This window comes from Lepisosteus platostomus, chromosome 5 (assembly GCF_059453375.1).
Source record: "Lepisosteus platostomus isolate fLepPlt1 chromosome 5, fLepPlt1.hap1, whole genome shotgun sequence".
Taxonomy (NCBI): Eukaryota; Metazoa; Chordata; class Actinopteri; order Semionotiformes; family Lepisosteidae; genus Lepisosteus; species Lepisosteus platostomus.
Genome location: NC_142615.1, coordinates 65,544,513 through 65,563,968, shown reverse-complemented (window position 1 = coordinate 65,563,968; position 19,456 = coordinate 65,544,513). Strand labels below are relative to the sequence as shown.

The 19,456-nt window shown below is 52.5% G+C and overlaps 1 non-coding gene across 1 annotated transcript; it reads left to right on the top strand.

The window, feature by feature from the left end:
• Positions 1–12,243: 12,243 nt before the first annotated feature.
• trnad-guc (transfer RNA aspartic acid (anticodon GUC)) lies at positions 12,244–12,315 on the top strand. Its single transcript has one exon. It is a non-coding gene; the product is annotated as a tRNA-Asp (tRNA).
• Positions 12,316–19,456: the final 7,141 nt, after the last annotated feature.

Below are 19,456 nucleotides of genomic sequence, written 5' to 3'. Positions count from 1 at the left end.
GGAGGAGGAGAAAGACACACCGCCTGGACACCACAGGACAGAGAGGAGGAGAGAGACACACTGAGGACAGAGAGGAGGAGGAGAGAGACACTGACAGACAGGGCTGAAAGAGAGAGAGACAGAGAGGCAGGGACAGGCAGACAGCAGGCCGAGAGAGACACTGACAGACAGGGCTGAAAGAGAGAGAGACACTGAGACCCAGGGACAGACAAGACGGCAAAACTCCACCACAGACAGGACAGGGGGCAGGGTGGGACCAGCACTGACCTCCTTACTCTCTCCTGCCGGAAGAGCTGTCTCCACCTCCTCTTCCTCCTGCAAGTCAAGAGACAGGCTGAGAGAGTGACGGGCTGGCGGGACATCGGCGAACAGAGCTGAAGGCAGAGAGCAGAGGAGACAGGCCCAGCTGGGACAACGCAGGACAGACAGAGAGACAGACAGGGAGACACACGGAGAGACACAGGGAGAGAGACCCAGCTGGGACAACGCAGGACAGACAGAGAGCAGGGAGACACACGGAGAGACACAGGGAGACAGGCCCAGCTGGGACAACGCAGGACAGACAGAGAGCAGGGAGACACACGGAGAGACACAGGGAGACAGGCCCAGCTGGGACAACGCAGGACAGACAGAGAGCAGGGAGACACTCGGAGAGACACAGGGAGACAGGCCCAGCTGGGACAACGCAGGACAGACAGAGAGCAGGGAGACATGGAGAGACTCAGACAGAAGGACAGAAAGACAGAAAGAGAGAAGTACAGACGGACAAAAAGACAGAGAAAAGGACAGATGGACTGATGGACAGAAAGGCAGAGAAAAGGACAGAAAGACAGATGGACAGAGAAAAGAACAGAAGGACAGAGGGACAGATGGACAGATGGACAGAGGGACAGATGGACTGAAGGATAGACGGACAGAAGGACAGATGGACAGACAGACGGACAGACTCTGCCCCACTTGCCTCGTCAGACATCTCAGCCTCTCTCCTTGCCCTCCGCACTGGACAGGTGAGTGTGTACAGTGTGTCCAGTAAGAGTCTGGACAGGTGAGTGTGTACAGTGTGTCCAGTAAGAGTCTGGACAGGTGAGTGTGTCCAGTGTGTCCAGTGAGAGTGTGGACAGGTGAGTGTGTACAGTGTGTCCAGTGAGAGTCTGGACAGGTGGGTGTGTACAGTGTGTCCAATAAGAGCCCAGACAGGTGAGTGTGGACAGTGTGTCCAGTGAGAGTCTGGACAGGTGGTTGTGTACAGTGTGTCCAGTAAGAGTCTGGACGGGTGGGTGTGTACAGTGTGTCCAGTAAGAGTCCGGACAGGCGAGTGTGTCCAGTGTGTCCAGTAAGAGTCCGGACAGGCGAGTGTGTCCAGTGTGTCCAGAAAGAGTGTGGACAGGTGTGTCCAACAGTAAGAAGCTGTCTTACCCTGTAACCTAGCTCAGGGGTGTTAGGGGGTGCTCTGTCTCCTCCCCAGATCTCACCTTCAGCTCTGGTGAAATGACGGACCACTAGGAGATGCTGGAAACGAGGACACAAGACAGAGGTTAGGTCCACAGAGCTCACTCAATCACTACAGCAAGCAGAGACCTCTCGGCCATCAGGACTGTGGGGGTCAGAGTGGGGAGCTGTAGGGTATCGGGAGTTTAGGGGTCAGAGTGCGGAGCTGTAGGGTATCGGGAGTTTAGGGGTCAGTGTGGGGAGCTGTAGGGTATCGGGAGTTTAGGGGTCAGTGGGGGGAGCTGTAGGGTATCGGGAGTTTAGGGGTCAGTGTGGGGAGCTGTAGGGTATCGGGAGTTTAGGGGTCAGAGTGGGGAGCTGTAGGGTATCGGGAGTTTAGGGGTCAGTGGGGGGAGCTGTAGGGTATCGGGAGTTTAGGGGTCAGTGGGGGAGCTGTAGGGTATCAGGAGTTTAGGGGTCAGTGGGGGGAGCTGTAGGGTATCGGGAGTTTAGGGGTCAGAGTGTGGAGCTGTAGGGTATCGGGAGTTTAGGGGTCAGTGTGGGGAGCTGTAGGGTATCGGGAGTTTAGGGGTCAGTGAGGGGAGCTGTAGGGTATCGGGAGTTTAGGGGTCAGAGTGTGGAGCTGTAGGGTATCGGGAGTTTAGGGGTCAGTGGGGGGAGCTGTAGGGTATCGGGAGTTTAGGGGTCAGTGGGGGGAGCTGTAGGGTATTGGGAGTTTAGGGGTCAGTGGGGGAGCTGTAGGGTATCGGGAGTTTAGGGGTCAGTGAGGGGAGCTGTAGGGTATCGGGAGTTTAGGGGTCAGTGGGGGGAGCTGTAGGGTAGATGTGGGGCACCGGGCCCACCACAGGGCGGCCGGTCCAGTCTCGCGGAAGGCGACCGGGTCAGACTTACGGAAAAGCACCGGGACTTGGGCCGGTACCTCTCCCGCTGCCAGTCCGGGTTCGGCCTGACCGGTGTGACCTGTGAAGACGCCAAACAGCCCATTTCCGAGACAGCTCTGACCAAATAGCCCAGCCCAGTCGTGTCGAGACTAGGGGCCTTGGGCAGTCTCTACAGTGTGTCCAGTGAGAGTGTGGACAGGTGAGTGTGTACAGTGTGTCCAGTGAGAGTCTGGACAGGTGAGTCTGACCAGTGTGTCCAGTAAGAGTCTGGACAGGTGAGTCTCTACAATGTGTCCAGTGAGAGTCTGGACAGGTGAGTCTGACCAGTGTGTCCAGTAAGAGTCTGGACAGGTGAGTGTGTACAGTGTGTCCAGTAAGAGTCTGGACAGGTGAGTCTCTACAGTGTGTCTAGTGAGAGTCTGGACAGGTGAGTGTGTACAGTGTGTCCAGGAAGAGTCTGGGTCATCCAGAGGCAATCTGTGCTCTCAGAAGGCCATACTGGACACGTGACCCTGTCTCTTGAGCCGAGGGCGTGTCCTCAGTCAAGATCACCACTGGAAGTGTCTCTCCTCGTCTGGAGGTGTTACCGTGAGACCTGGTCTGTCAAGCGCTTTGCGCTGCTATGTGTGTGAAAGGTGCCCTATCAGTGAAGTTTATTATTATTATTGTTATTATAATACAGCGAGCGCTACTGGGGGCGGAGAGGTCAGTTGGAGGAGGGCTGGATGCTGGACGCTGGACGGCGGGCGGGAGGGGTGGACTTACGACGCCTCGCCAGGCCCTCGTCCTGCTGCGACCGCGCACGGCCATGCGGCATCTCTGTCGGTGCATCGTCCTGCCGAGACAAGCAGAGTCACAGAGGGGAGGGGAGGGGGCGGAGCCACACAGCTGGGCGGCTTGTTCCCCACCCCCGCCCCCCTCTGTGTATAGTAGAGCCTCCTGTCCTGACTGGAGGAGCTCACCCAGCTGTGTCTGGAGAGAAGCCAGGGTATCGGCTTCAACCACAGGGCTGGGCAGCTTGTTCCACACCCCCGCCACTCTCTATGTAGAGGTGCACCTCCTCTCAATATCTTTTTACAGCACGATCACACCCATAAGAGTGGAGTAACGGTAAAAAAACAATTTATTTCTCCACTTATTTTGTTATTTCTCGCCAGCGGCACTTTTGACTGACTTACCGATTTCACGGGGATACTGAAGAGCGATTCTGAAGCTTAAACTAATGATTGAAGTCGAAGTAACTTTATTGGAAGAAACACGTGTTTAGAAAGGACTATATAGCGCTTTCCTCCTCTTCTCTCTTCACTCCTCTGAGCTCATGGGGCTCCGGCGCCGCCCCCCGCTAGAATCCGCCGCTCTGTGACGTCAGGCGGCTCATTGTGACGCCTCCGTGACGTCGCCCCCGACGCGCTCACGGCTCGGCCGCGAAACAAAAATGGCCGACATTTTTCACGGTTGTTGTTTTTTTTTTGGGTGGACATTTTATTTTTCCAACTCTCAGCGGCCAGCCGGGTGTCCCTGTACGACCCCGGTAGTCGCCACCTCGGACAGGCAGGGGAAACGGGTCCAGCTGTTTCCGGCCCAAAGGTTACAAAAGCTGCACTTGAATTTAAAGACAAAATCACGTCGAGGGCGCATTCAGCACCCCCACGTCCAACACGGGTTTCCGTGGGGTTTGGTTCAGTGAAATTAGCACCCCCCCCGACCCCAAAATCAAAGAAAGACCAACATCCACTCCCCTCTAGCGCCCAAGGGCGTAAATTTCCAAAAAACACGGGTTCCCCCCCCCCCCCCGTCCTGCGGGGAAAAGAAACGCCATTTTCTTTTCCGAGCGCTGCGTGGGACCTCACGACCCCCCCCCCCCCCCAAAAAAAACGGGCTTCGCAGACGAGGAAAACCAGGCACGTCGACCTCTCTACAACACCACCCGGCTGTTTCTGTTTCAAACCGTGGGAAAAAAATAAATAAAATTTCGCCTCTCACCGACCGCCGCGCAAAAAAACACAACTTCACGCTACAGAAACGGCCTGTGTGAGGGGGGGCACGGGAAAAAAATAAAACCTGCGTGTTTTTGGCAGAGTAAGCTCAGCGGGGAAACTCCCTGAATCTCGGGGTTGCTTCTTGAACCCCGAAAACGACCTTTTATCTCTCTCTCGTTTTCTTGGTGTCTGGGACGTTCACAAACTCCACCGCGTCGGTGGGATTCCCAGCGGGACTTGAACATAACCCCCCCCCCCCCCGTGGAGCCACAGCGCCCCCGTGTGGCCGAGAGGACCACCACCCGCAGGGCTGAGCTTTTACTGCCGTGTCCCGCTTTCACTCTGGCGATGAAGGAGGGAATCAAGGAGGAGAATTAATATTGTGATCCACCAGTCCATCACAGGACACACACACACCCTAGACAGGACACCAGTCCATCACAGTACACACACACACCCTGGACAGGACACCAGTCCATCACAGGACACACACACACCCTGGACAGGACACCAGTCCTTCACAGGATACCAGTCCATCACAGCCAGTGTCTCATGGGTGTCCAGGCTGGGTACCATCTGTCCATCACAGGACACACAGACACACACACTCACACACCCTGGACAGGACACCAGTCCATCACAGGACACACACACATATTATATTTCGAGTTGGCCATCGTTATATTTCGCGAGGTATAATACGGGGGGAAAAAAACATTTATATTTATCAACCTACTAGTAATACTGGGTGGATGTCACGTTCCCCAAAGTTCAGTGCCTCTCTCTAATAAAGTAGAAACGCGACATTAAAAAAAAGAACTCCTATTCCCATTTGTAATGACCCCATCGTGTTTTTCCCGGTGTGCGCTTATCTTTCGGAGACCGTTTCTCTCTGGTGTTGTTTTGCTGTTGGAATAAATGCCGAGGTGACCCTTCTGTGTGGAGTCTGCGTATTCTCTCCAGCGGGTCGTTTCCTCCACCGCAGGGGCTGGTCGAACCTGGGTCTCCCAATCGTCACAGAAGTGTGTGTCGTTTTGGGTGGTGGTAGGTTAAACTCCATTCGAAACGGGAGAAATCACCAGGACATGCTACACCTTGCTCCGGACGATGGGAGAAGACCTGTACCTTCACGAGTCCGGGTTGTGAAAACTTCTTCTGGCAGTTCAAAACGTTTCGAAGGGACTACAGCGCTACCCTGTTTTCCATTTGTATCGTGTATTATTATACAGTCATAAGTATCTGTACTGATCACAGAGTCCCCCTCTCACTGCCAGGACAGGAGCCCAGTGCAGCACGAATAATAATAATAATTAATAAGTCTGGACCCTCCCCTCAGAGCTCTTCCCAGGTCAGGGGGATCCCCTCCAGCCCCCCCAGTGTGCAGCCCCCACCTGGATGATGCTCCAGTCCGCTCAGCACACAGCAGCTCTCAGTGGGGAGGAGAGCAGAGGGATGGAGCCAGTTCAGAGAGGGGGGGTGATAAGGAGGCCATGATGGGTAAAGACCAGGGGGGGAATCAGGCCAGGACACTGGGGTAACACCCCTTCTCTTCTCCAGAAACACCCCGGGATTGTAAATGAGCACAGAGAGTCAGGACCTCGGTTTGACGTCTCATCCGAAGGACAGCGCCTGTTTACAGTCCAGTGTCCCCGTCACTATACTGGGGCATCAGGACCCACACAGACCGAAGGGTGAGCGCCCCCTGCTGGCCCTACTAACACCTCTCCCAGCAGCAACCTCAGTTTTTCCCAGGAGTCTCCCCTCCAGGTACTGACCAGGCTCCCACCTGCTGGGCTCCAGTGGGGAGGGGGCTGCCAGCTGGGAGCTGCAGGGTGAGATGGCTGCTGGGCAAACGATGGCTAAAGAGCTTCCTAGGACACCCTGGACTTCGTGGTCGACTTCCTTCTCTTCAGACGGAGGTGGCTTGAAATCTGTCTCGTTTCAAGGAGTATTGGACACGATGCTCCCCCTGCTATATCCCCGCCAACTGGTGGCACGCCGACGACGAGGGCTCTCGGCCTCAATCCGTCAACCACAAACTCTCCGGGATGAAAGAGAAGGACAGACTCTGTTCGTTCGTTTCGGTGGGGGGGGGGAACCAAAAGCTAAACAAATTTTTTTTTAATTTTTTTATTGATGCTTAACAAAAGAACAAAAATTACAATACAGATTAATGTCAAGGGTTTATTTAGTGACCCCCCCTCCATCTTACGATCATCACAGGACCTTAAAATAATACTTAATAATACAAGGTCATGCAGACGATCTGAGGACTCAGGTGGGGATAATGTGAAAGTTTTCCACAGTCCAGTCTGGGGTCCCTTAGCTTCAGTCCAGACTGGGGTCTGGGGTCCCTCAGCTTCAGTCCAGTCCAGTTTGGGGCCCTGCAGCTTCAGTCCAGTTTGGGGCCCCTCAGCTTCAGTCCAGTACAGAATGGGTCCCCTCAGCTTCAGTCCAGTATGGGGCCCCTCAGCTTCAGTCCAGTCCAGTCTGGTGTCCCTCAGCTCCAGTCCAGTCCAGTCTGGGGCCCCTCAGCTTCGGTCCAGCACAGACTGGGGTCCCTCAGCTTCAGTCCAGACTGCTGTCCCTCAGCTCCAGTCCAGTCCAGTCTGGTGTCCCTCAGCTCCGGTCTAGTGCAGTCTGGGGTCTCTCAGCTTCGGTCCAGCACAGTCTGGTGTCCCTCAGCTCCAGTCCAGTCCAGTCCAGTCCTTGGTGGGGAAGGCGACTCCGATCTTAGCTGGCACAGAACCAGGAAAGGAACCTGGAAAGAATATTGTTATTGCAGGTGTGAGGGACACAGACACAGACGTCACCATGGCATCAAACAGCAAGAGGTGACTCTTCCTTGAATCACAGACACGACCGGGCGGCGCCCCCCTGTCTGCTCACCTGCACCTCCTCTTCTTCTTCTTGTCCTTCCCGGCAGCCTGCTCCTCCTCTCCCTCGCTCTTCCTCTCCTGACCTACAGTCTCCACCGCCTCCATCGGCTCGTCCTGATCATCTGTCTCCACCGACACGCAGCTCAGGGAGTTTAAAAAGACGCACCAGCGCTTCTGAAGCAGAGACAGGAGTGTCACGTTAAGAGTCGGACTGGACACTCCAGGACATGAACACTGCACTGAGAGAGAGGGGTTCATACAGATACACTGACTGGACACTGACTGGACACTGGACAAGAGTAAAGAGAGGATCAGAGCATTACCCACCTTCTTTTTCTTCTGTCTCACAGGAGGTGGTGATTGGACCTCCTCCAGCTGGAGTCCGAGGAGGGAGAGAGGGGGTAGGAGAGGGACAGCACAGGGAGAGAAAGAGAGAGACAGGTGAGTCAAGTGTCCCAAGAGCACAGAGACTCTGCTGAGATCACACTCGCAGGGAGTGAGCCTGGGTGTAGCCCACTAATACTAACCCCTGGACACCACAGGACAGAGAGGAGGAGGAGTAGAGAGACACACTGCCTGGACACCACAGGACAGAGAGGAGGAGGAGAGAGACACACTGCCTGGACACCACAGGACAGAGAGGAGGAGGAGAGAGACACACTGAGGACAGAGAGGAGGAGGAGAGAGACACTGACAGACAGGGCTGAACGAGAGAGAGACACTGAGACCCAGGGACAGACAAGACGGCGAAACTCCACCACAGACAGGACAGGAGGCAGGGTGGGACCAGCACTGACCTCCTTCCTCTCTCCTGCCGGAGGAGCTGTCTCCACCTCCTCCTCCTCCTGCAAGTCAAGAGACAGGCTGAGAGAGAGACGGGCTGGCGGAACATCGGCGAACAGAGCTGAAGGCAGAGAGCCGGGGAGACAGGCCCAGCTGGGACAACGCAGGACAGACAGAGAGACAGACAGAAAGGAAGGAGAGAGAGAGACAAAGATGAAGGCACAGAAAGACAGCGGGCAAAGAGAAAGATTGAGATTGAGAGACAAACAAACCGAGAGAGAGAGAGGAAGGAGAGAGAGAGAGACAGAGATCGAGGGACAATAATTTGGTTTCGAAATTTATTCTGAAAATATACAATCATTCACTCCTGAAAAATATCGAGTTCAAATTATACATTATGTACAATATTGTAATCAACATATGGCTAATCATCAAAAATAAAAAAAAACTGTACTGGGGGACACAGCTGGCTGTGCTGCTCTGGACAGAACACACTGAGGTCCAGTTTCCACCTCCTGCAGGATCAAACAGCACCTCAACTGGCTCTCCAGTGAACAGAGGGACAGACAGAGAGGCTTCAGGCTGCAGGGTGACAGTGTCTCTGTGAGCTGAAAGACAATCAGGACAGAGGATGATAGAAGAACACACTCTGTCAAGAATATAGAGCCCTCTAGTGACCCTACTGTAGACCTGCTTACCACCCACAGTGACGATCACAGTGCTGATACTGCTTCCCTTAAGGTCCCTCACTGTGTAGTTGCCCTGATCAGCTGGAGTGAGGGAGCGGAGTGTCAGAGAGCTGTTCTGCACTGACACTCACTGTTCGTACCTGGGGCCAGGGAGCCCTGCGCTGCTCAGTAAGACTATACAAGACTGGACAGATCCTGCAGGATCAAACAGCACCTCCACTGGACCAGCAGTGTGGAAGGGGAGAGACAGAGAGGCACCAGGCTGCAGGCTGTGGACTTCTGAGTGAGCTGAAAAGGGACAGGTAGAAACATGTTGAATATTTAGTTTTACAACAATACCTTGAGTTTGGACTGCGATCAGCTTCATTTTGTATTTCAGCTGTGAAAATGCAATTTCAAAAATGCACGCCCCAGTCATGTTAGGTTCAAGTTACAGTTGCATCACAACTCAATACATTTGCAATTCACTTCAAATGTTGTTTTTGTTTGATCCAGTCTGTCCTCACCTAAAGGAGATACTTACTTTTAACACCTTTTATTTCTTCTGGGAGGTTAACTGGCTTCTGAGAAAATTGTTCCTGGTGTTTGTGTTGTGTATGCCTTGCAATGGAGGGGTGAGAAATAATGGACTTATTACATTATAATGAATAATAATTGCTTACACTTATATAGTGCTTTTCTGGACACTCCACTCAAAACGCTTTGCAGGACATGGGGACTCCCCTCCACCACCACCAATGTGCAGCATCCACCTGGATGATGCGACGGCAGCCATAGTGCGCCAGAACGCTCCCCACACACCAGCTATCAGTGGGGAGGAGAGCAGAGTAATGAAGCCAATTCATAAATGGGGGTTATTAGGAGGCCATGATTGGTAAGGGTCAATGGGAAATTTGGCCAGGACACTGGGGTAAAACCCCTACTCTTTTCGAGAAACACCCTGGGATTTTTAATGACCACAGAGAGTCAGGACCTCGGTTTTACGTCTCATCCGAAGGACGGCGCCAGTTTACAGTCCAGTGTCCCCATCACTATACTGGGGCATTAGGACCCACACAGACCGCAGGGTGAGCACCCCCTGCTGGCCCCATTAACACCTCTTCCAGCAGCCACCTTAGTTATTATTGTCGAGAAGGAAAGAATATTAGGAACATGAAAAGGCTGAATTTCTTAAATGCATTTTTTATACTGAAACAGAGAGGCACACACACGTCATTACAAACGCACACCCGCACAGAGACGTCCTCAAGCGCCTTGTTCACAATTATGGGCTCCAACAGGAACAAAAAACGCCAGCCTGACAACTCGAGCATTCAAACCAAGAACCCAACACGTACTCACGTTGGCAGCCTGTGCAGAAAAGCAAAAGAACCACAAGCCTTCTCTTTTGGGAGGAAAAACACACAGTCCCTCTCTCACACTCCTGATTTCCTTAAATAGCTCATTCTTCATCTCTGGCTCCTACATACAGTATAGCAGCGCTCAGTCTGCTTTGAATAAGCCATAAATCCAAGATTTGTTTTATCTGTTCCTCTTGTCTAGGCCTAGAGCTGCTTTTCATAAAAGAGCTGTTTGCATAAATAGCTAGGGTTACAGCTGAAGACACCAGCTTCATCCCCCAGTGTGTTGTACGTCGAGAGCAAGAGAAGAGGGCCAGGCCGTGCCTTTTCATAGACTTTTCTTCTGAAAAGTCGGGTTCTCGGAGGCAGATTTAGCCCTTCATGCAGTGTAGAGAGATAGACAGGCCAGCGCGCGCACAGTTAGAGCTGCACCCTCACACAGAGTCAGACCCGCACAGACACATCCTCTTGTTTAAACAAATACACAAACCTGACGGCGCTCACAATGATCCAGACACACACAGACACACACACACAAACACACACAAACACACACACACACACACGACATCAGCAGTCACTCTCGCACCCTGGACCCCAGCTCAGTCCTCACCTCCAGCTCCTGCGAACCGCTTCGAACAAACTGCATTAAGAAAATTAGGTTGCGTTCCGGTAGCAGGCCATCCTGGGCACCAGTGTGAGTTACACACTCATTTGTAAAAGCCCTTCCGCATCGTCGGGCATGCTTCACAGTTCTGGACCTGGGGTGTGGGTGCTGTCTGTGTGGAGTTTGCATGTTCTCTCCCTTGTCTGTGGGGGTTTCCTCCGGGTGCTCCAGTTTCCACCCACAGTCCAGGGACAGGCTGCCACTTTCACTGGGCAGTGCACCGTCGCCGTGGCAGCATGGTGGGTCAGATCTGATTTCAGTCTTTATTTCCTTTTTTAGAGATCCTGTAACCAGGACCTGTTCACTGCCACGACGGACAGGGAAGCACGTAATCACTGGACATCCTCTTACCTCCTGTGGCAAAGGGCAGCTGATGAAGTTTTGTGCTCGCCAGATCATGGCAATCGCCACTCCACCCTGATCCTGGCTCAGCACAGGGCACCTGGGTTCACTCCCTTCAGACTAAAGAGACTCAGTTTCTTCAATCTGTCAGTGTGAGACACTCCCTTCAGACTAAAGAGACTCAGTTCCTCCGGCCTGTCAGTGTGAGACACTCCCTTCAGACTAAAGAGACTCAGTTTCTTCAATCTGTCAGTGTGGGACGCCTACACCAGCTTCGAACGCCTGTACACAATACCGCGGACCGCCTGCCAGACCAAATTCTGGGCTTACAGCAAACCACCTATTACATACACCGGTGTCTTCCCCGGGCCAGAGGAATTCAGGAACTCACGTTTACTCTGTCATCTCGGGGGATTCTCGCAGGGAGCAGAGATTTCCCTATCGATCAGAGAGAGTCGGGACTTTTTTTTAAAAAAAAGAGGAGTCCTTACCTCTTAGTAATGTGAGCGCTGACCGTCTCTCCTACCGATGGGAAGTTCTGCGCCTTCTGGAGCATCCGCCGACTAAGCCAAATTCGTTGTAACAGAAAGAATAAGGTTCTGGATCCCGAGATGACGTAAAACAGATGAGTGTATTGCATGCAAGGAACAATAAAGCCGAAGTCTTGTTTCCCGCAAGAAACAACAAAACCGAAGTATTGTTCGATGTGCCGGTACAAACTTTTAGGTTATATAGTCCTTCCTTGCTGCTTCAGACGTCATTCGGTGTTATGGTAAGGGGGGGGTCATGGTATTTGGCCAGTTAAGAGACCCTGGCCAAATGGTCAGTTTAAGATTATGCCCCCTCGCATCTGGAATCCTTATCAGTTAACCCCCTTTCCTGCCATAAACCCCTGTTGCTTAGAAGTCTAATTTTCAGGCAAAACTGACTTAAGTTAACCCTTTTTACATCTTGTCTCTTACTTCAGCCCTCTTCCATTTGCTAGTTCAAAGTTGTACAACCCATTTGTATCTGCTAAGCGGCGCAGTCATCGTGCACAAAGAACGCTTTGAAAAGCCTCAAAGGCAAGTCATTCCGAGTTGGTCGTTTGTGTTTTCCGTTCAGACGCGAAATGCTGAAATGATCTCTCGGCTCCTCGGTTGTCATTTCTGCTCCGTAAAGGGATCACAGCACGCGTCGGCTTCCAGCACGCTGGGTCGGGACACGATGCCGGGGGTCGGAGAGAGCGATGTCTTCCTCGTTAGTATAGTGGCAAGTATCCCCGCCTGTCACGCGGGAGACCGGGGTTCGATTCCCCGACGAGGAGTAGCTTTTCTTTCACCTCCTTAGAGAAAGGACTGCCTTTCACTTCTCTGTTTTCTTTCACAGCGTCGTGCACCTTTTCATTGCTCTCGCTTTCAGAGCCTCCGCACGGCACACGACTCGACATCAGGAAGCACATTGAAGTGAAAGCAGGAAGCGCTGCGACATGCACTGTGCAGATCCCGCCACACTAAGAGGTGAGTGGGTCTGTTCGATCACAGCGCTAGGCGAATCCCCAATCCCCTTTTGTGCCTGGCGACAAAGGATGTCTGTTTCCGCCCGCTTTCGAACCGGGGACCTTTCGCGTGTGAGGCGAACGTGATAACCACTACATAACAGAAACGGTGGTAAGACGTGCCCAGCGGCCCAGCGCTGAGCTTCGCCAATGCGATTCAGCTGCTTCCAGTGCCTTTATTGGAGTGCGCTGATGGACCGTGCTCTCTCTCCAGAGACCAGCACGCCTGTCATGGACGGAGCAGGAAAGGCGGCGCCACATTCTACAGCCCTCTCCACGCAATCGACGAAATCGGGCTACTGAAGTGGAGAAAATCGCCTCTCCAGAAAGTGCAAATATCATCTTGGAGAGTATAAATCCTATTGCCGAAGGTCAGCCCTGTCTACCAGAGTAACCCTCCCACAGCGATGATCAGCTCGTCTCACACGCGAGAAGTTTCGGTTGGAAACAAGCGCCCCCTCTTCTCGCACGTTTTGCACGTTCGAGTAGTTTTAATGCGGCTCTTTCGTACATGGTGCTGATCTTTTGGAAAGCAGGAGGCAAAACCGAGTCGAACCGCCTGGGTGAAAACCAGGAACCCTAACCGCTAGACTATATGGCAGCGAACAACCATGCAGTTCCCGGCATCATGCAAGTAAACTACATAAATATGAGAAAACACGCAAGAGAGTTGTCACTCAGAGTGTCGAAGGGTCGATGTATACTGGGGCTCAGTTGAAATGAAACGTCAGGACTTTTCCGAATTATGTCACACGAAGAGAGCACAGCCCTTTCCACCCTGCCGCGTGTGTCTTGGTAACTCGCTGTGATCGTATAGTGGTCAGTACTTTGCGTTGTGGCCGCAACAACCTCGGTTCGAATCCGGCTCACGGCAGAATAGGGGCGTCTGCTTTTACTACTCGCACGAATGAAGGCAAAAAAAAGCCAATCGATGTGAACGAACGGCGCTTTACAGAGGAGTACTGCCTGACTGGATCGTTGATGAACGACAGAGGCCACTCCGACCTCTTCTCGGTTTTCTTCAATGACTTACTAAGGATCTTCTTCACATTCGCCCATGCAGGGGAAGCCAGTTACACCAAAGCAAACGCAGGAAAGTGCATTTCAAGCAGAGACCAGGAGGGACTTGTTTACACCGAGAGTGGTCGGAGAATGGAACAATGCGTCCAGCCCTGTTGCTGGAGCCGATTCTTGATGAGCTCTTGGGCTCACTAAGAGGCCCCCGCTGGATGCTAATCTTTCTGTTGTTCTTGCAGGTCTTGCGCTGCTTTTGAGCCGACAGAGCTCGTCCTGGTCTGTGGGCACAGCCCAATTGCAAATGATCGGCTCCGCGTACAGAAGGAACGTGCGTTTGGTACAAGAGTGCACGAAGGCACCGGAAATACATTGGGAACAAATGACCGGTCGGTCAAGACCTCTGTGAAGTACAGGAGCGTGCAAAACAAGGCTGCTTCAACCCGGTCTCGAACCGGGGATCTTTCACGTGTTAGGCGAACGTGATAGCCGCTACACTACAGAAACCTGCAGGGACCGCTGCTGGTGTCTCGCTTTCGTTTCGGGCTGAGAAAGGGACGCGTCACTTTAGGCAGGGGGCGCTGGAGAGAGGAACAAAGGGCGCGATGAAACAAGATGCCGAAACCCGGGATCGAACCAGGGACCTTTAGATCTTCCTGAGGAACAGACAGTGAGCCTGTCTCTCAATAATAATAATCCAGTGTGTGATCTCCTATTCAAGCCCAAGCGAAGACACAGTGAGCCTATCTGTCAATAATAATAATACAGTGTGTGATCTCCTGTCCCAGCCTGAGAAACAGACAGTGAGCCTGTGTCTCAATAATAATAATACAGCGTGTGATCTCCTGTCCCAGCCTGAGGAACAGACAGTGAGCCTATCTCTCAATAATAATACAGTTTGTGATCCTCTGTCCCAGCCTGAGGAACAGAGAGTAAGCCTGTCTCTCAATAATAATAATTCAGTGTGGGATCTCCTGTCCCAGTCTGATGAACAGACAGTGAGCCTCTCTCTCAATAATAATAATACAGTGTGTGATCTCCTGTCCCAGCCTGAGGAACAAACAGTGAGCCTGTCTCAAAATAATAATAATACAGTGTGGGATCTCCTGTCCCAGCCTGGGGAACAGAGTGCCAGACTCTCAATAATATTAATAATAATAATACAATGTGATCTACTGTCCCAGATTGAGGAACAAACAGTGAGCCTGTCTCAATAATAATACAGTGTGTGACCATCTGTCCCAGACCGAGGAAAAGACAGTGAGTCTGTCTCTAAATAATAATAATACAGTGTGGGATCTCCTGTCCCAGCCTGGGGAACAGTGAGCCAGACTCTCAATAATAATAATACAGTGTGATCTACTGTCCCAGCTTGAGGAACAGACAGTGAGTTTGTCTCTCAATAATAATACAGTGTTATCTCCTGTCCCAGCCTGGGGAACAGACAGTGAGCCTGTCTCTCAATAATAATAATACAGTGTGTGATCTCCTGTCCCAGACTGAGGAACAGACAGTGAGACTGTCTCTCAATAATTATAATAATACTGTGTGAGCTCCTGACCCAGCCTGGGGAACATACAGTGAGCCTGTCTCTCTATAATAATAATTCAGTGTGGGATCTCCTGTCCAACTCTGAGGAACAGACAGTGAGCCTGTCTCTAAATAATAATAATACAGTGTGTGATCCTCTGTCCCAGCCTGAGGAACAGACAGTGAGCTTGTCTCTCAATAATAATAATACAGTGTGTGATCTCCTGTCCCAGCCTGAGGAACAGTGAGCCTGTCAATCAATAATAATACAGTATGTGATGTCCTGTCTCAGCTTGAGGAACAGAGAGTAAGCCTGTCTCTCAATAATAATAATACAGTGTGGGATCTCCTGTCCCAGCCTGGGGAACAGTGAGCCAGACTCTCAATAATATTAATAATAATAATACAGTGTGATCTACTGTCCCAGCCTGAGGTACAGTGAGCCTGTCTCTCAATAATAATATAGTGTGTGACCACCTTCTGTGGTCTGTTTCAAATCCGCCCGCGATGAGACACCGAGGAGAAATGAAGAGCCCCAGTCGCGCTAGAAAATCACCCGGGAAAGAGACTTTCAATGTAGGAAAAAAAAGTCGTTAGTAACAGACATAATATGTTTGTTTTGTTTTTTTAATCGCTGCGATGTGTGACTAAGCTCATACGACTAAGAGTTGCCCCCTTTGTCTAGATCTGGTAACCTGCTCGTCGCTGGTGGGCCAGATCGTGTCCCCCGTCACTACACTGGGGCATTAAGACCCACACAGACCGCAGGGTGAGTGCCCCCTGCTGGCCCCACTGAGAGGTCGTATCCCCCCTCCTCCGCTCTCTCCGAAAAGCAGTATCTTCAGGCCCTGACATCCCACCCCTGCCACTCTCTGCGTAAATAAGTATCGTCAGGCCCTGACATCCCACCCCTGCCACTCCCTGCGTAAAGAAGTGTCGTATGACCCTGACATCACACCCCCACCACTCTCTGCGGAAAGCACTGTTGTATAGCCCTGACACCAAACCCTCCACTCTCTGCATTAAGCACTGTCGTATAGCCCTGACACCCACCCCTCCACTCTTTGAATAAAGCAGTGTCGTCAGGCCCTGACATCCCACCCCCGCCACTGTCTACGTAAAGTAGTATCGTCAGGGCCTGACATCCCACTCCCGCCACTCTCTGTGTAAAGTAGTGTCATATGGCCCTGACACCAATCCCTCCACTCTCTGCATAAAGCAGTGTCTTATGGCCCTGAAACCCTCCCCTCCACTCTCTACATAAAGCAGTGTTGTCAAGCCCTGACATCCCTCCCCCGCCACTCTCTGTGTAAAGCACTGTCGTATGGCCCTGACATCACACCCCCACCACTCTCTGCGTAAAGCACTGCCGTATAACCCTGACACCCACCCCTCCACACTCTGCGTTAAGCAGTGTTGTCAGGCCCTGATATCCCACCCCCGCCACTCTCTGTGTAAACCAGTGTCATATGGCCCTGACATCTCACCCCCACCACTCTCTGTGTAAAGCACTGTTTTATGGCCCTGACATCACACCCCCACCACTCTCTGCGGAAAGCACTGTCGTATAGCCTTGACACCCACCCCTCCATTTCTTGCATAAAGCAGTGTCGTCAAGCCCTACCACTCTCTGCGTAAAGAAGTGTCATATGGCCCTGACATCCCACCCCCACCACTAACTGTGTAAAGTAGTATCGTCAGGCCCTGACATATCACCCCTCCACTCTCTGTGTAAAGCAGTGTCATATGGCCCTGACATCCTAGCCCCACCACTCTCTGTGTAAAGCAGTGTCATATGGCCCTGACATCACACCCCCACCACTCTCTGCCGAAAGCACTGTCGTATAGCCCTGACATCCCACCCCTCCACTCTCTGCCGAAAGCACTGTCGTATAGCCCTGACATCCCACCCCTCCACTCTCTGCATAAAGCAGTGTCGTCAAGCCCTGACATCCCACCCCCACCACTCTCTGTGTAAAGCAGTGTCATATGGCCCTGACATCCTAGCCCCACCACTCTCTGTGTAAAGCAGTGTCATATGGCCCTGACATCTCACCCCCACCACTCTCTGTGTAAAGCACTGTTGTATGGCCCTGACATCACACCCCCACCACTCTCTGCGGAAAGCACTGTCGTATAGCCTTGACACCCACCTCTCCACTCTCTGTGTAAAGCAGTGTCATCTAGCCCTGACATCCCACCCCCTCCACTCTCTGAATAAAGAAGTGTCGTATGGCCCTGACACCCACCCCTCCATTCTCTGCATAAAGCAGTGTCGTCAGGCCCTGACATCCCACCCCTCCACTCTCTGCGTAATGCGGTATCGTCAGGCCTTGACATCCAACCCTCGCCACTCTCTGCGTAAAGCAGACATGTTACAGACATTTACAACAAAGGCATATTATAAAATATTGACATATACTGTAGGCGGCTGGAGCATTATTGGGAGACAGACTCACTGTTCCTCAGGCTGTGACAGGAGATCACATACTGGGCTGCCAGATCAACTGAGTTCCCTCCTCCCTCTTCCAGTAGGATTGGGACCCGTTGTGATTCTGGAAGGTGTGGGAACTCTGGGATTAGATTTCTGAATTTCGGGAAGAATGTTTCTCTAATCCCAGAGTATCTGTCACAGTGCAGTAGGAAGTGCACCTCTGTCTCTATTTCTCCCCGCTGGCAGTGGGAGCACAGCCTGTCCTCTCTGGGCAGCCAGGTCTGCCTGTGTCGCCCAGTTTCTATGGCCAGGTTGTGGTCACTGAGCCTGTACTTCGTCAGGGTCTGTTTCTGTTTGTTAATTTTTATTTTGGTCAAATATTCAGCTAGTGTGTATTGTCTGTTTAAGGTTCTGTAGCATTCCAGTTTATTTTGTGTTTGTGTGTGTCCCAGTGTGTGAGATATTGCTGTTTGATCTGTGCTGTGATGTGGTTGAGTCTGGGTTGTGGTGCTCTAGCACTGCTGTCCTGAGGCTGGTTAGTGTCGGTGTCACTCACTGCGAGTGTGATCTCAGCAGAGTCTCTGTACTCTTGGGACACTTGACTCACCTGTCTCTCTCTTTCTCTCCCTGTGCTGTCCCTCTCCTGCCCCCTCTCTCCCTCCTCGGACTCCAGCTGGAGGAGGTCCAATCACCACCTCCTGTGAGACAGAAGAAAAATAAGGTGGGTAATGCTCTGATCCTCTCTTTACTCCTGTCCAGTGTCCAGTCAGTGTCCAGTCAGTGTGTCTGTATGAACCCCCCTCTCTCTCAGTGCAGTGTTCATGTACTGGAGTGTCCAGTCCGACTCTTAACGTGACACTCCTGTCTCTGCTTCAGAAGCGCTGGTGCGTCTTTTTAAACTCCCTGAGCTGCGTGTCAGTGGAGAGAGATGATCAGGACGAGCCGATGGAGGCGGCGGAGACCGTGGGTCAGGAGAGGAAGAGCGAGGGAGAGGAGGAGCAGGCTGCCGGGAAGGACAAGAAGAGGAAGAGGAGGTGCAGGTGAGCAGACAGGGGGGCGCCGCCCGGTCGTGTCTGTGATTCAAGGAGGAGTCTCCTCTTGCTGTTTGATGTCATGGTGATGTCTGTGTCTGTGTCCCTCACACCTGCAATAACAATATTCTTTCCAGGTTCCTTTCCTGGTTCTGTGCCAGCTAAGATCTGGACTGGACTGGACTGGACTGGACTGGAGCTGAGGGACGCCAGACTGGACTGCACTGAAGCTGAGGGGCCCCAGACTGGACTGGACAGGAGCTGAGGGACACCAGACTGGACTGGACTGGAGCCTAGGGACACCAGACTGGACTGGACCGGAGCTGAGGGGCCCCAGAGTGGACTGGACCGGAGCTGAGAGACACCAGACTGGACTGGACTGGAGCTGAGGGACCCCAGACTGTGCTGGACCGAAGCTGAGGGACCCCAGTCTGTGCTGGGCCAAAGCTGAGGGACACCAGACTGTGCTGGACCGAAGCTGAGGGACCCCAGTCTGTGCTAGACCAAAGCTGAGGGACCCCAGTCTGGACTGCACTGGAGCTGAGGGACACCAGGTTGGACTGGAGCTGAGGGGCCCCAGACTGGACTGGATTGAAGCTGAGGGGCCCCATTCTGGACTGGACTGAAGCTGAGGGGCCCCAGACTGGACTAAAGCTGAGGGGCCCCAAACTGGACTGGACTGAAGCTGAGGTACCCCAGACCCCAGTCTGGACTGAATCTTGTAATTTTTGTTCTTTTGTTAAGCATCAATAAAAAAATTTAAAAATAAATCTGTTTAGCTTTTGGTTTTTTCCCTCCCCCCCCCCCCCAAAGTTGCTGCTGGGAGAGGTGTGAGTGGGGCCAGCAGGGGGCGCTCTCAACCTGCGGTCTGTGTGGGTCCTGATGCCCCAGTGTAGTGACA